Here is a 14883-nt window from a genome sequence, read left to right as displayed (position 1 = left end):
TTACATTGGTTAAAATGTTGAATTCTTGGTCTATGGCTATATTTTCTGTGCTTACTTGCATTCCAAGTTTTTAATTTTGGTTCACAACATGCTTACTTGCCATTTACCTTACATCCTGGATATGCTTTCCCTTGCTTCTTGCTACTTGTGTAATTGCTTATACTTTGTTCTATTCTAATTTTTAGGATGTCGGCTAAAGGGAAAGGGCCCCAGATTCCACTTTCTCTCCCTATGTGGATTATTCAAAAAATCCTATTGATGTTGTGGAGAGAGCAAATCAATCACTGCCTGCCCAGGATTCAGTCAAGTTCCCAAATCTCTACTGTGAACTTCAGTTCCCAAGCTATAACTCAAAGAACTGGAACATTGAAAAGAAGTTAGCCCTTCCATCCGACCTGAGGCAAACAATTAATAATCGCATTGAGAGGATGGGTTTGGACTTTGTGGATCGAGAGCTCAGCCGGGTGAACCGGTCTTGGGTGCAGGAATTCTATTGCAACTTCTTCCGTCACACCCTTGACTCGGTTCTGGTTAGAGGTATTCAGGTGCCCATCACTTAGCAGGCTATTGAGGACGCCCTTACTTGTAGGCCCAAGGAGAGTGATACTGATGCCTTCGAGTAGGCCGAGGTGGAGCTCCAGTGCATGACCTTCGACTTTGATGCCTTGAGGGCAGTGGTAGCTACCCCGGAGGCTCCCTGGGTAATGGATACGAAAAACAAGGCACCCAAGGGGATGCGCTTTATCTATCTGAGCAAGGAGGCCAAGATATGTCAGCAGATTTTTGCCCACTACCTCATGCCACCTACTCACTTCTCAGAGATCCCTGTGGCTATGTTAATCCTGATCAGCTGTGTGCTAGAAGGGAAGGTAGTCTACTTCCCCCGACTGATCAGGCGGTTCATGTGGTGAGCCCACATCAGAGACATCTTTCCATTCCCCGTCCTTATCACACAGATGATTCAGCGGGCCGGTGTCCAATGGCTACCGGAGGACGTGTCACCGCCCCCACCGCTCCCTGAGAAGGAGCCGGAGACCATTCCATGGGGGTCCTGTGTGAACAAAAAGCCTCCTTCCTGGCACAGATCTCGGGCTAGAGCAGCAGAGGAGGAAGCTGGACCCTCTTCATCATCAGCCCCAGCAGGACCCTCTACATCAGTAGCTGCAGCAGCACTTCCTTTACCACTGATGGGATATTTTCGCGGAGAAACGAATTTCTCCAAAACACCCAAATCTAACCAGCAAGTATACCGGGTCGCATCAAGTAGTAAAACTCACGTGAGTGAGGTTGATCCCACAGGGATTGATGGATCAAGCAACTTTAGTGGATGATTAGTTTATTCAAGCTAACATTTGAGTGATAATTGATGCAGCAGAAAGTAAATGACAAGGAAAATTAAAGTGCAAAAAGTAAATTGCATTGAAACTTAAAGAGCAAGAAATGTAAATTGCAAGAATCTTAAATTGCAAGAAATGTAAATTGCATGAAATTAAAAGGGAGTGGGTGCTGGAAATTAAAAGAAAGCAGTAGATCAAGTAATTGGAAAGTTAAATTGCAAGAAGAATAAAGGAAATTAGGTACTAGAATTCATGAAATCAAACACGAAAGTGTAAATAAAAATCAAACAGAGAAGTAAAAGATGCAGCAGGTTCAACAGATTTGGAAAATCACTTTAAAATCAAAACAGAGAGCAACTTGGCTCAATTGCAAAATCTAATTGAGAGGTTGAAGATCTCAGGGGTTGGATGAGACTAGAGACCAAGTCTAGATCTCAATTCCTTCCTTGATCCAACAGAGAATAATTGCAGAAGAAAATAGAGAAGAAAGCAGTAAAGAGAGTTTTGATTCAAATCACAATTCACTGAAATTATGCAGACAAGTAAACAGAGAGAATTCTCAAGGTGAGATTGAAACAGAATTTCTTCAATTCTCAACCCAAGATTCAAAACAAAAATGAAAACTAAGAGAGAGAGTTCTGTATTCCTAATGCTCCCTAGTGGAGCTCGCCCCCTATTCTCTCTATTCGGGCCTCCTTTCTAAAATGAGAATGATGCCTTATATAGGCATTTTTACAAAATGAAAATGAAATTCAAAACAAATTACAATTAAAATGAAATTTCTATTCTAACTATCTCCTGTGCCTTTGAGTAATGATAATGGGCCCTTGCTCTTGATGGAATTGGGTTGATAGAGGCCTTGGTTGATTGCTCTTGGAGTTGGAGAGAGAACCGAATTGAACCGGGTTGGAATCATGAAAGCTTGAGTAAAAGTTGGAGTAAAATTTAGGGTCTAACTTTTGCTCCAACTTTTCACATCAGCACCCTTCCTTGCTGATACCAACGTTGGGGCAAAAGTTAGGGGTCAAACTTTTGCTCCAACGTTGGCCCCCTTGTGTGCATGTATGGGGTGCTACTTTGTCCTCTTGTCAACGTTGCCAATTTCATGCCAACTATAGACTATTATATATGGTTGAAAAGCTCTGAATGTCAGCTTTCTAACCCAATTGGAATCACCTCAATTGGACATCTACAACTCAAGTTATGCTTATTTGAAGAGGACAAGGTTGCTGGCTTTGGTGTGCAGCGTTTGAGGCGACGTTTGCCTCAAACGTGGTCGAAAATGCCAGTTCTGGAGGCTCAAACATATTGTCCACCCCATACTATTATACATTGTTGGAAAGCCCTGGATGTCTACTTTCCAATGCCGTTGGGAGCACATCATTTGGAGCTCTACATCTCGAGTTATACTCCGTCGGAGGTGCAGAGGTCAGTTGGCCTCACTGCAGGTTGCCACCATGTTCGTTTATGCTCATTGCGGGGCAGTTTTCTCCCTCAATTTTAGTGTCCACCATGCAGTGCCATATATGCTTGGAAAGCTCTCGATTCCTACTTTCTATTGTTTTTTGAATCACCTCATTTGGAGCTCTGTAGCTCAAGTTATTCTTGTTGGAAGTATACCCCTTGCACACTCATGGCGCCAACGTTAGCCAAAAAGTTAGGGGCTAACGTTGGCGCAAACTTTTGCTCTCCCTTTGTGTTTTTCATGTGCCAACATTAGCCCAAAAGTTAGAGGCTAACGTTGGCGCAAACTTTTGGTGCCCAGGGAGTAACTTTCATGTGCCAACGTTAGCCCAAAAGTTAGGGGCTAACGTTGGGGCTAACTTTTCACCCAAAAGTTTGTGCAAAAGTTTGAGGCTAACTTTTGGTCCAACTTTTTGCTTCCTGGTTCATTTTCACTTATTCCATTGTCCTCTCTTTACTCCTAGCCATTCCTTCTTGCTTCAACCTTTCTCCAAGCTTTCTTCACCTATCATTAATCAACCAAACACATCAAAGCTATGCTCAAAAATCATGAGATATTCATTCTTTCATAATATGTGACAATTATAGCATAAAATCTCATGAAATAGCATGAATTCATACATGGTTGATTAAATCAAAGGAAACATGAAAATCTACCCAATTGGCTTGCTTATGGCTCAAGAAAGTGCATAAAATCTATTGAAAACAAATGAAAAAGCATAGAAAAACATGACATGTTGGCATGTCATCAACCACCACCACCAGCACCTCAGCCGGCTTACTTATTGGTTTAGCGTCTTTTCCAGTTGATGGAGCGCAGCAACCGTCAGATCATGCGCCGCCTAGATCAGATTGATCAGATGTTTGTGTCCCAGGGCCTTGAGCTGCCCCCTCTTCCAGAGTCCTCCGGTTCAGATAAGGAGACCCACGAGGAGGAGCATGCGGATTTCCATGACGAGGATACTCTTGTGTCAGAGCAGGTTCATGTGGAGACTGCCCCACAGACCCAGGCTACTCAGGAGACACCCCAGCCACAGCCACAGCCCTAGCCAGAGCCAGAGCCGACCGGTCGGACGATTAGACTTTTGTGTGCTTTAGAATTCACAATTGAAAGCTCGTTGTAATATAGTTTCTAAACCAAGCAATAGTCCTTTCATACAAAAATTTGTTTGTCACAAGTACAAACCCCTAAAATCTATAAACCGAAGTATTCAAACCTCGGGTTGTTCTCCCTAGGAATTGCAATAAAGTGCCTTGCTATTGGTTATGGAGCTATGTTTGGGGTTTTTGGAGATATTAGACATGAAAGATAAATGGCAATGAAAATAAACTAACAACTAGAAAGCTCTTGGCAAGGTTGTGAGAATTAGAAGTCCTATCCTAGTTATCCTCCTCAATTGTGACCACAATTATCCATTGCTACTACTTAGTTAACCTCAAACTATGGAGGAAAGTCAAGTGGATGAACCAACTTGATTCCACAAGTCCTAGCCAACTCCCAAGGGAGAGACTAGCTTTAGTGGTATCCAAATTAATTAGCAACTTCTAATTTTCAATCAATCAAAGGAATTAGATAACTCAAGCGTCACTAATTACTCTACCAAAGCCAAGAGGTACAAAATCTATACTAAAGTCCAACCAAGCATTTCATCAGACACTTGGAAGGTACAAAAGAAAAGCATAGTAAATTGCAGGAATTAAAGGAATCTACAACTACAAAAGTAAGAGATTAAAAATAGAAAGGCAAAACAATAGAAAAGTAAACTCATAACTAAAAGAAGCATTTTAATAAACACGTAGAAGGCAATAAAAGTAAACAACATGAATTGCAAGAATTAAAGAGAGATCTAACTACAAAAGTAAGAGGTTAATAATAGGAGATCAAAACTATTATGAAACAACAAAGAACTTACCAATTGCATTGAAGAAGAAATGTAGATCTACAAAAGAAAGTTCATAAGCTACAACTAACAATGCAAAGGAATTACAAGAGAAGTAGAATGCTACAATTACAAGAGAATAATTAAGGATGAAAAAGGAAAATTAAGAGAGAAGAAGAAGAAGTAGATCTAGCTCTAAACCTAATCCTAATTCTAATCCTAGAGAGAAGTGAGAGCTTCTCTCTCTAAAAATAACTTTCCCTCCAAAAATTAAATTAAACTAAACTAATGTGTGAAAGTATCTAAAGTATGTTGATTTCCCTTCAATCTTTGGCTTAAATACCATCAGAAATGAGTTGGATTGGGCCCACAAGGCTTTAGAATTCGCTGGCCACGTATTGCTTTAAGTGGATCATATGGCAGCAACGATGCGTGCACGTACAGTGCGCGTACGCATCACCATACGTGTAGAAACTATGGCAAATTTTATATCGTTTTGAAGCCCCGGATGTTAGCTTTCCAACGCAACTAGAACCGCATCATTTAAACCTCTGTAGCTCAAGTTATGGTTGTTTAAGTGCAAAGAGGTCCTCTTGACAGCTTTTGCGATTCCTTCATTTCTTCATGAGTTCTCCATTTTTACATGCTTTTCGTTCATTCCCTTGCTCCAATCTTTGCCTCCTAAATCTAAAATTACTTAACAAATATATCAAGGCATCTAATAGAATCAAAGGTAAATCAAGATTAAACAATTAAGGACTTAAAAAGCATGTTTTCACTCTTAGGCACAATTAAAGGAGAATTTACAAAACCATGCTATTTCATTGGATAAATGGGAGAAAGATTGACAAAACCCTCTAAATTCAACACAAGATAAACCTTAAATATGGGGTTTATCAGCCATACTTCTCGGTAAACATGCACAAGAGACACCCGGAGAAGGGTATAGTTGTTGTATTTTTTAGGCTTCTCGCCGTATTGATCTTCTTTTTTCTTGGACACTTTATCCTTATCCCGGGAGGAGTAGGAGAATCTGGATTTTGAGGTCTCTTCTAGCCGAGAGTTTTCCTCCATGTTGATGTACTTCTTAGCTCGTTCTTACACTTCATTCAGAGATGTTGGATGTTTCTTTGATATGGAGTGACTAAAAGGTCCTTCTCGCAGGCCATTGATAAGACCCATAATGGCTGCTTCCGTTGGTAAGCTTTGTATGTCTAGGCATGCTTTATTGAACCTCTCCATGTAGCTACGAAGACTCTCCCGATCTCCCTACTTGATTCCTAAGAGGCTTGGGGCATGTTTGGCTTTGTCCTTCTGGATGAAAAATCGGGCAAGAAATTTCTTGGCTAGGTCGTCAAAACTTGTGATGGATTTGGGGGGCAAAGTGTCGAACCACTTGATTGCTATTTTTGTTAGTATTGTTGGGAAGGCTTTGCATCGAATAGCATCTGAGGCATCGGTGAGATACATTCTGCTTCTAAAATTGCTGAGGTGATGGCTTGGATCTGATGTGCCGTTGTACGAGGTCATGTCGGGGGCTTTGAAGTCTTTTGGGACTTTGGCTTTCATGATCTCTTTGGTGAATGGGTCTTGATCCTTGTGGGGGCTATCTTCATGACTCGATCGGGTAGTCTTGGTTTTGAGATCGGCTTCAAGCTTTAGGAGCTTGTCCTCTAATTCTCGGCGTTGCGTAGTTTCCCTTCATAGGTCCCTTTCGGCTTCCCGTTGATGATCGGCCTCTTTTTTGAGCTGTTTGAGACGATCTTGTTGAGCTTGAAGTGCCTCCATGATTTCTGTTCTTGGCGAATCCTTCTCTTTGTTTGGTGTGATGTCCGCATTCTTATGTGCCGTTCTGTTCTCTAAATCGGAATTGTGGTCATTGTCAAGGATGTCTGCCATGATGATGGGATGACTTCCAGGTTCCCCAGCAATGGCTCCAATGTTCCGAGGGTTACCTGAAACTGTAGGTCGATCTCGGTCGAGATCTGCGGGAGTGGCCAGAGCTGTCGTGTCCGACTTGCTGGAGCTGTTGGTGCTGCTGATCCTTCGTCACTGGAGGGTGGTGGTACCTGCAAGAGACTCCGATGCTTAAGTTAGCATGGACTTTAAGCATGTTTTTTGTAGAATCATAGTATGAGTTAAACCTGGGTGCTCCAGTGTATTTATAATGGTATGGGCTGACCTTTCTAGATAAGATAAGTTAGTTATCTTATCTTATCTTTGAGTGAAGTCATCTTATCTTTAAGGGAAACCGCCTTTATCTTTCTAGGCTTTGGCTGCCTTTAGATTGGGCTGTGTTCCTTTGTTTGGGCCTGCTTTGGGCTCTTGTGTCGATTTGGCTGAGCTCTTTTTAAAGAAGAGGGGATCTGATCAAAAGAGGTCAGTCGCTTTGTCTTCCATCAACCCGGGTCGGTTAACTCGACCCAGGGTATGAACACATAGTGCTTAGGGTCACGGCCAAAACTCAAAAAACTGTGTTCAAGAATCAAAATAAGCTTAACTAGGAAAGTCAATAATATCATCTGGATTCTAAGTTCCTAAAGATACAAACATCTCTGAGTTTCAATGGATAGTGAGATGCCAAAACTATTCAGAAGCAAAAAGCTACTAAGTCCCGCTCATCTGATTTTAACTAAGCTTCATTTGAAATTTAGAAACTTATTGTATCTTAATTTTCTTTTTATCCTACTGTATTTTTAGTTGGTTAGGGACAAGCAACGGTTTAGGTTTGGTGTTGTGATGAGTAGATATTTTATACGCTTTTTGACATCATTTTCATATAGTTTTTAGTAGTTTTTATTAAGTTTTTATAGGTTTTAGTGTTAAAATCATATTTTTGGATTCTACTATATTTTTTTATGTTTTTGGGTGATTTCAGGTATTTTCTAGCTGAAATTGAGGAGCTGGAGCAGAAATTTGATTCAGAGATAGAGAAAGATTCTACCTTGTCTGTAGAGTTTTGACTAGGATCGCCAAGAGAATGGATTGCTTTGCGCTTCACCCTTCATTGGATTGAATACCAAGGGCCCTAGCATTCATTCTGTAGCAGAGGAGATCAATGACCATTGGCGTGGCTTTGATCACTTACAGCCTGCCATAGAAGAAGATCATTCACAAGCAAAGAAGATGGTAGTACCAGAGTTACTTCAGAAAGACAAAGCAACTCCAACTCTCAATCTAATTCTATCATCTATCCCTATCCTTTAAAACACATGCTTTGCACATTCAACATAAAACCTTATGATTCCGCCTGACTAAGACCTGCAAGACAACCATAAGCTTGCTTCAAGCCAAAATCTTCGTGGGATCAACCCTGACTCACTTAGGTATTACTTGGACGACCCAGTGCACTTGCTGGCACTGCTGCTGTTATATGAAATAGTGTGGGTTTTGCGTACACGCGCACTATACGGTAAGGTCGTGCCTGCCCCTGACGAAGATGAGGTTCCTGCGCCCGACCCGAAGGACAAGGTTTCTAGGACCCTTTCTGCTGAGGTTACCCCGTCTAAGGCCAGCCCTAACATGGAGGTTTTAAATTGCCCAGATAGTGTTGTCGAGGCTGTTCTGATCTCGGTTATTCCTTCACCTCCTCAGGACGCAGTGACAGGGCCGAAGCTGGACCCTTTGTGACCTCTATTTTCTTTTTTTCACTTTATGTATCGATGTGGTCTGATCTGTGGGCCTTTGAATACTTTTTATTGTAATAGTCTGTAGTTTGGATGCTCTGACACTTCTGGTTGCTTCTAAGCAACATTTGGCTTTAGTTAAGACACCTTTACCATTTGGTTGCTCTTGGCGACCTTTGAGTTTTAATGCTTAACTTTTTAAACTTCTGGTTTATTGCTTTGGTATCATAGTGGCTGTTTCCTAGGCAGTGTTCATCAGGAACCTTTACCTTTTGGTTGCTTCGTTTGAATCTTTCTGGCTATTTGCGTCTTACCCTTCAGTTGACCCTTGAAGTAGTGTTCCCTTGTGAACTTCTACCTTTGCTTGGTGGTCCGTGCTTTTTAGTTGTTTTGACAACTAGTGCACGAAATTATGATTACACTTTTCACAACTCTGCACAACTAACTAGCAAGTGCACTGGGTCGTCCAAGTAATACCTTACGTGAGTAAGGGTCGATCCCATGGAGATTGTCGGCTTGAAGCAAGCTATGGTCATCCATTAAATCTTAGTCAGGCGGATTCAAATGATTATGAGGTTTTGATAATTAAAAGATAAATAAAACATAAAATAAAATAAGATACTTATGTAATTCATTGGCGGGAATTTCAGATAAGCGTTTGGAGATGCTTTGTTGCTTCTGAACCTCTGCTTTCCTATTGTCTTCTTCCAATCATGCGTGCTCCCTTCCATATCAAGCTGTATGATCCTCTCGGATGAAAAATACCAGGTACGGTTTCTGCACGGCTATTCAACTATCAGATTTCTCATCTCGGATGAAAAATACCAGGTACAGTGGTGCACGAAATTGTGATGTTCAGGCTCGAACAATCCCTGGCAACGTGAGCAACTTGGTACGCGTAATCGTGATTACACTTTAATTATGTAAAATTCATGGATCTTTATTTCCCTGGCAATGGTGCCAAGAACATGGTGCCAATACCATGGTTCACAACTTCGATACAACTAACCAGCAAGTGCACTGGGTCATCCAAGTAATACCTTACGTGAGTAAGGGTCGAATCCCACGGAGATTGTTGGTATGAAGCAAGCTATGGTCACCTTGCAAATCTCAGTTAGGCAGATATAAATGGATAATGGTGTTTTCGAATTTAATATAATAAAATAGGGATAGAAATACTTATGTAATTCATTGGTGAGAATTTCAGATAAGCGAATGGAGATGCTTTCGTTCCTTTGAACCTCTGCTTTCCTGCTATCTTCATCCAATCAGTCTTACTCCTTTCCATGGCTGGCTTTATGCAAGGGCATCACCGTTGTCAGTGGCTACATCCCCTTCTCTCAGTGAATAATATGCTCACGCACTCTGTCACGGCACGGCTATTCATCTGTCGGTTCTCGATCATGCTGGAATAGGATTCACCCTCCTTTTGCGTCTGTCACTAACGCCCAGCACTCGCGAGTTTGAAGCTCGTCACAGTCACTCAATCATTGAATCCTACTCGGAATACCACAGACAAGGTTTAGACTTTCCGGATTCTCTTGAATGCCGCCATCATTCTAGCTTACGCCACGAAGATTCTGGTTAGGAGATCTAAGAGATATTCATTCTAGCTTATTTCATGTAGAACTGAAGTGTTTGTCAGGCACGTGTTCATAGGGGAGAATGGTGATGAGCGTCACACATAATCATCACCTTCATCACGTTCTTGGGTGCGAATGGATATCTTAGAAACGAAATAAGATGAATTGAATAGAAAACAGAAGTACTTTGCATTAATCTTTGAGGAACAGCAGAGCTCCACACCTTAATCTATGGAGTGTAGAAACTCTACCGTATGAAAATACATAAGTGAAGGTCCAGGCATGGCCGAGATGGCCAGCCCCCAAAACGTGATCACAGGATCAAAATACAATCCACGATCCAAAGATAAAAAAAGACTAGTGAAAGGTCCTATTTATAATAAACTAGCTACTAGGGTTTACATGAATAAGTAATTGATGTATAAATCCACTTCCGGGGCCCACTTGGTGTGTGTTTGGGCTGAGCTTTAGCTTTCCACGTGCAGAGGCCATTTGTGGAGTTGAACGCCAGGTTTTGATCCATTTCTGGCGTTCAACTCTGGTTTTGGATCCTTTTCTGGCGCTGGACGCCAGATTTGGGCAGAGAGCTGGCGTTGAACGCCAGTTTATGTCATCTATTCTTGGCCAAAGTATAGACTATTATATATTGCTGGAAAGCCCTGGATGTCTCCAGAAAATCCACTTTGAGTGCATGGAGGTCAGAATCCAACAGCATCAGTAGTCCTTCTTCAACCTCTGAATCTGATTTCTGCTCAAGTCCCTCAATTTCAGCCAGAAAATACCTGAAATCATAGAAAAACACACAAACTCATAGTAAAGTCCAGAAATTTGAATTTAACTTAAAAACTAATGAAAACATCCCTAAAAGTAACTAGATCCTACTAAAAACATACTAAAAACAATGCCAAAAAGCGTATAAATTATCCGCTCATCACAACACCAAACTTAAATTGTTGCTTGTCCCCAAGCAACTGAAAATCAATTAGGATAAAAAGAAGAGAATATACTATAAATTCCAAACTATCAATGAAACATAGCTCCAATCAAATGAGCGGGACTTATAGCTTTTTGCCTCTTGAATAGTTTTGGCATCTCACTTCATCCATTGAGGTTCAGAATGATTGGCATCTATAGGAACTCAGATTTCAGATAGTGTTATTGATTCTCCTAGTTCAGTATGATGATTCTTGAACACAACTATTTTATGAGTCTTGGCCGTGGCCCTAAGCACTTTGTTTTCCAGTATTACCACCGGATACATAAATGCCACAGACACATAACTGGGTGAACCTTTTCAGATTGTGACTCAGCTTTGCTAAAGTCCCCAATTAGAGGTATCCAGGGTTCTTAAGCACACTCTTTTTTTTTGCTTTGGACCTTGACTTTAACCGCTCAGTCTCAAGTTTTCACTTGACACCTACACGCCACAAGCACATGGTTAGGGACAGCTTGGTTTAGTCGCTTAGGCCAGGATTTTATTCCTTTAGGCCCTCCTATCCACTGATGCTCAAAGCCTTGGGATCCTTTTTATTTGCCCTTGCCTTTTGGTTTTAAAGGTTACTGGCTTTTTGCTCTTGCCTCTTGGTTTTAAGAGCTTTTGGCTTTTTCTGCTTGCTTTTTCTTTCTATTTTTTTTCGCCTATTTTTTTTCTGCAAGCTCTGTTCTTTGCTGCTTTTTCTTGCTTCAAGAATCATTTTTATAATTTTTCAGATTATCAAATAACATGTCTCCTAGTCATCATTCTTTCAAGAGCCAACATATTTAACATTCTTAAACAACAACTTCAAAGGACATATGCACTGTTCAAGCATACATTCAGAAAACAAGAAGCATTGTCACCACATCAATATAATTAAACTAAGTTCAAGGATAAATTCAAAACTCATGTACTTCTTGTTCTTTTGAATTAAAATATTTTTCATTTAAGAGAGGTGATGGATTCATAGGACATTCATAACTTTAAGACATAGTTACTAACTACTAATGATCATGTAATGAAGACACAAACATAGATAAGCACACAACATAGAAAACGAAAAACATAGAAAGCAAGAACAAGGAATGAATCCACCTTAGTGATGGTGGCGTTTCCTTCTTGAGGAACCAATGATGTCCTTGAGCTCTTCTATGTCTCTTCCTTGTCTTTGTTGCTCCTCCCTCATTGCTTTTTGATCTTCTCTGATTTCATGGAGCATGATGGAGTGCTCTTGATGTTCCACCCTTAGTTGTCCCATATTGGAACTCAATTCTCCTAGGGAGGTGTTGATTTGCTCCCAATAATTTTGTGGAGGAAAGTGCATTTGAGGCATCTCCGGGATCTCATGGAAATGAGTTTCTTGCGCCTCTTGAGCTCCATGACTGGGCTCTCTTGCTTGCTCCATCTTTTTCTTAGTGATGGGCTTGTCCTCTTTAATGAGGATATCTCCCTCTATGTCAATCCCAGCCGAATTGCATAGGTGGCAAATGAGGTGAGGAAAGGCTAACATTGCCATGGTGGAGGACTTGTCAGCCAACTTGTAGAGTTCTTGAGGTATAATCTCATGAACTTCCACCTCTTCTCCAATCATGATGCTATGGATCATGATGGCCCAGTCTATAGTAACTTCAGACCGGTTGCTAGTGGGAATGATTGAGCATTGAATGAACTCCAACCATCCTCTAGCTATAGGCTTGAGGTCCAATCTTCTTAGTTGAACCGGCTTGCCTTTGGAGTCAATCTTCCATTGAGCTCCTTCTACACATATGTCCATAAGGACTTGGTCCAACCTTTGATTAAAGTTGACCCTTCTAGTGTAGGGGCGTTCATTTCCTTGCATCATGGGCAAGTTAAACGCCAACCTCACATTCTCCGGATTAAAATCTAAGTATTTCCCCCGAACCATTGTAACATAGTTCTTTGGATCCGGGTTCTTACTTTGATCATGGTTCTTGGTGATCCATGCATTGGCATAGAACTCTTGAACCATTAGGATGCTGACTTGTTGGATGGGATTTGTTAGAACTTCCCAACCTCTTCTTTGAATTTCATGTCGGATCTCCGGATACTCATTTCTTTTGAGTTTAAAAGGGACCTCAGGGATCACCTTCTTCTTGGCCACAACATCATAGAAGTGGTCTTGATGGGCTTTGGAGATGAATCTTTCCATCTCCCATGACTCGGAGGTGGAAGATTTTATCTTCCACTTCCCCTTTCTAGAGGATTCTCCGGTCTTAGGTGCCATCAATGGTAATGGAAAAACAAAAAGCTTATGCTTTTACCACACCAAACTTAGAATATTGCTCGCCCTCGAGCAATAAACAAAAGAATAGAAGAAGAAGGAGAAGAAATATGGAGAGGGAGAGGGAGATGTGGTTTCGGCCAAGAGGAGTTTAGAGGGATGTGTTGTGTGAATTTGATGAAGAATGGAGGTCTTTATATAGGGAAGGGAGGGGGGAAAGGTTTCGGCCATATGGGTGGGTTTGGGTGGTAAATTGGTTTTGAATTTTTGAAGGTAGGTGGAGTTTATGAGGTAGGTTTATGGGGAAGAGTGGATGGATGTGAGTGGTGAAGAGGTGATGGGGAAGAGAGTTTGAGGTGATTGGTGAAGGGTTTTTGGGGAAGAGTGTTTATGGGATTGTGTGAAAGAGAGTGGTGAGAAGAAGTGAGTGGAGGTAGGTGGGGATCCTGTGGGGTCCACAGATCCTGAGTGGATCCTGTGGGGTCCACAGATCCTGAGGTGTTCAAGGATTTACATCCCTGCACCCATTAGGCATGTAAAAATGCCTTTGCACACAACTCTGGGCGTTCAGCGCCAGGTTGGTGGCCATTTTGGGCGTTCAGCGCCCATTTGTGTGCCATTTCTGGCGTTGAACGCCAGAACCATGCCTGTTCTGGCGTTCAGCACCCAGAAGCTGCCCATTTTGGGCGTTCAACACCAGAACCATGCTCTGTTCGGCGCTGAACGCCAGACAGATGCTCCTCCAGGGTGTGATTTTTCTTCTGCTATTTTTGATTCCGTTTTCAATTTTTATATTTATTTTGTGACTCCACATGATCATGAACCTACAAAGACATATAACTAAGAAAAATATAGTTAGATAAATAAAAATTGGGTTGCCTCCCAACAAGCGCTTCTTTAATGTCAATAGCTTGACAGTGGGCTCTCATGGAGCCTCACAGATGTGCAGAGCTTTGTTGAGACTCTCCAACACCAAACTTAGAGTTTGGATATGGGAGTTCAACACCAAACTTAGAGTTTGGTTGTGGCCTCCCAACACCAAACTTAGAGTTTGACTGTGGGGGCTCTGGTTGACTCTGCTTTGAGAGAAGCTTTTTCTGCTTCCTCTCCATGGTTGCAGAGGGAGATCCTTGAGTTTTAAACACAAGGGAGTCCTTATTCCATTGAAGGACTATTTCTCCTCTGTCAACATCAATCACAGCTCTTGCTGTGGCCAGGAAAGGTCTTCCTAGGATGATGGATTCATCCTCTTCCTTTCCAGTATCTAGGACTATGAAATCAGCAGGGATGTAAAGGCCTTCAACCTTTACTAACACGTCCTCTACTTGTCCATAAGCCTGTTTTCTTGAACTGTCTGCCATCTCTAATGAGATTTTAGCAGCTTGCACCCCATAGATTCCCAGTTTCTCTATTACAGAGAGGGGCATGAGGTTTATTCCTGAACCAAGGTCACATAGAGCCTTAAAGATCATGGTGCCTATGGTACAGGGTATTATGAACTTTCCAGGATCCTGTCTCTTCTGAGGCAATGTCAGTTGAACCAGATCACTTAGTTCATTGATGAACAAGGGAGGTTCAACTTCCCAAGTATCAATGCCAAATAATTTGGCATTCAGCTTCATGATTGCACCAAGAAACTTGGCAGTTTGCTCTTCAGTAACATCCTCATTCTCTTCAGAAGAGGAATACTCATCGGAGCTCATGAAGGGCATAAGGAGGTTCAATGGAATCTCTATGGTCTCTAGATGAGTCTCAGATTCCTTTGGTTCCTCAGA

This window comes from Arachis ipaensis, chromosome B1 (assembly GCF_059453495.1).
Source record: "Arachis ipaensis isolate K30076 ecotype BB chromosome B1, ASM5945349v1, whole genome shotgun sequence".
Lineage (NCBI taxonomy): Eukaryota > Viridiplantae > Streptophyta > Magnoliopsida > Fabales > Fabaceae > Arachis > Arachis ipaensis.
Note: the sequence above shows the minus strand (reverse complement) of the source record.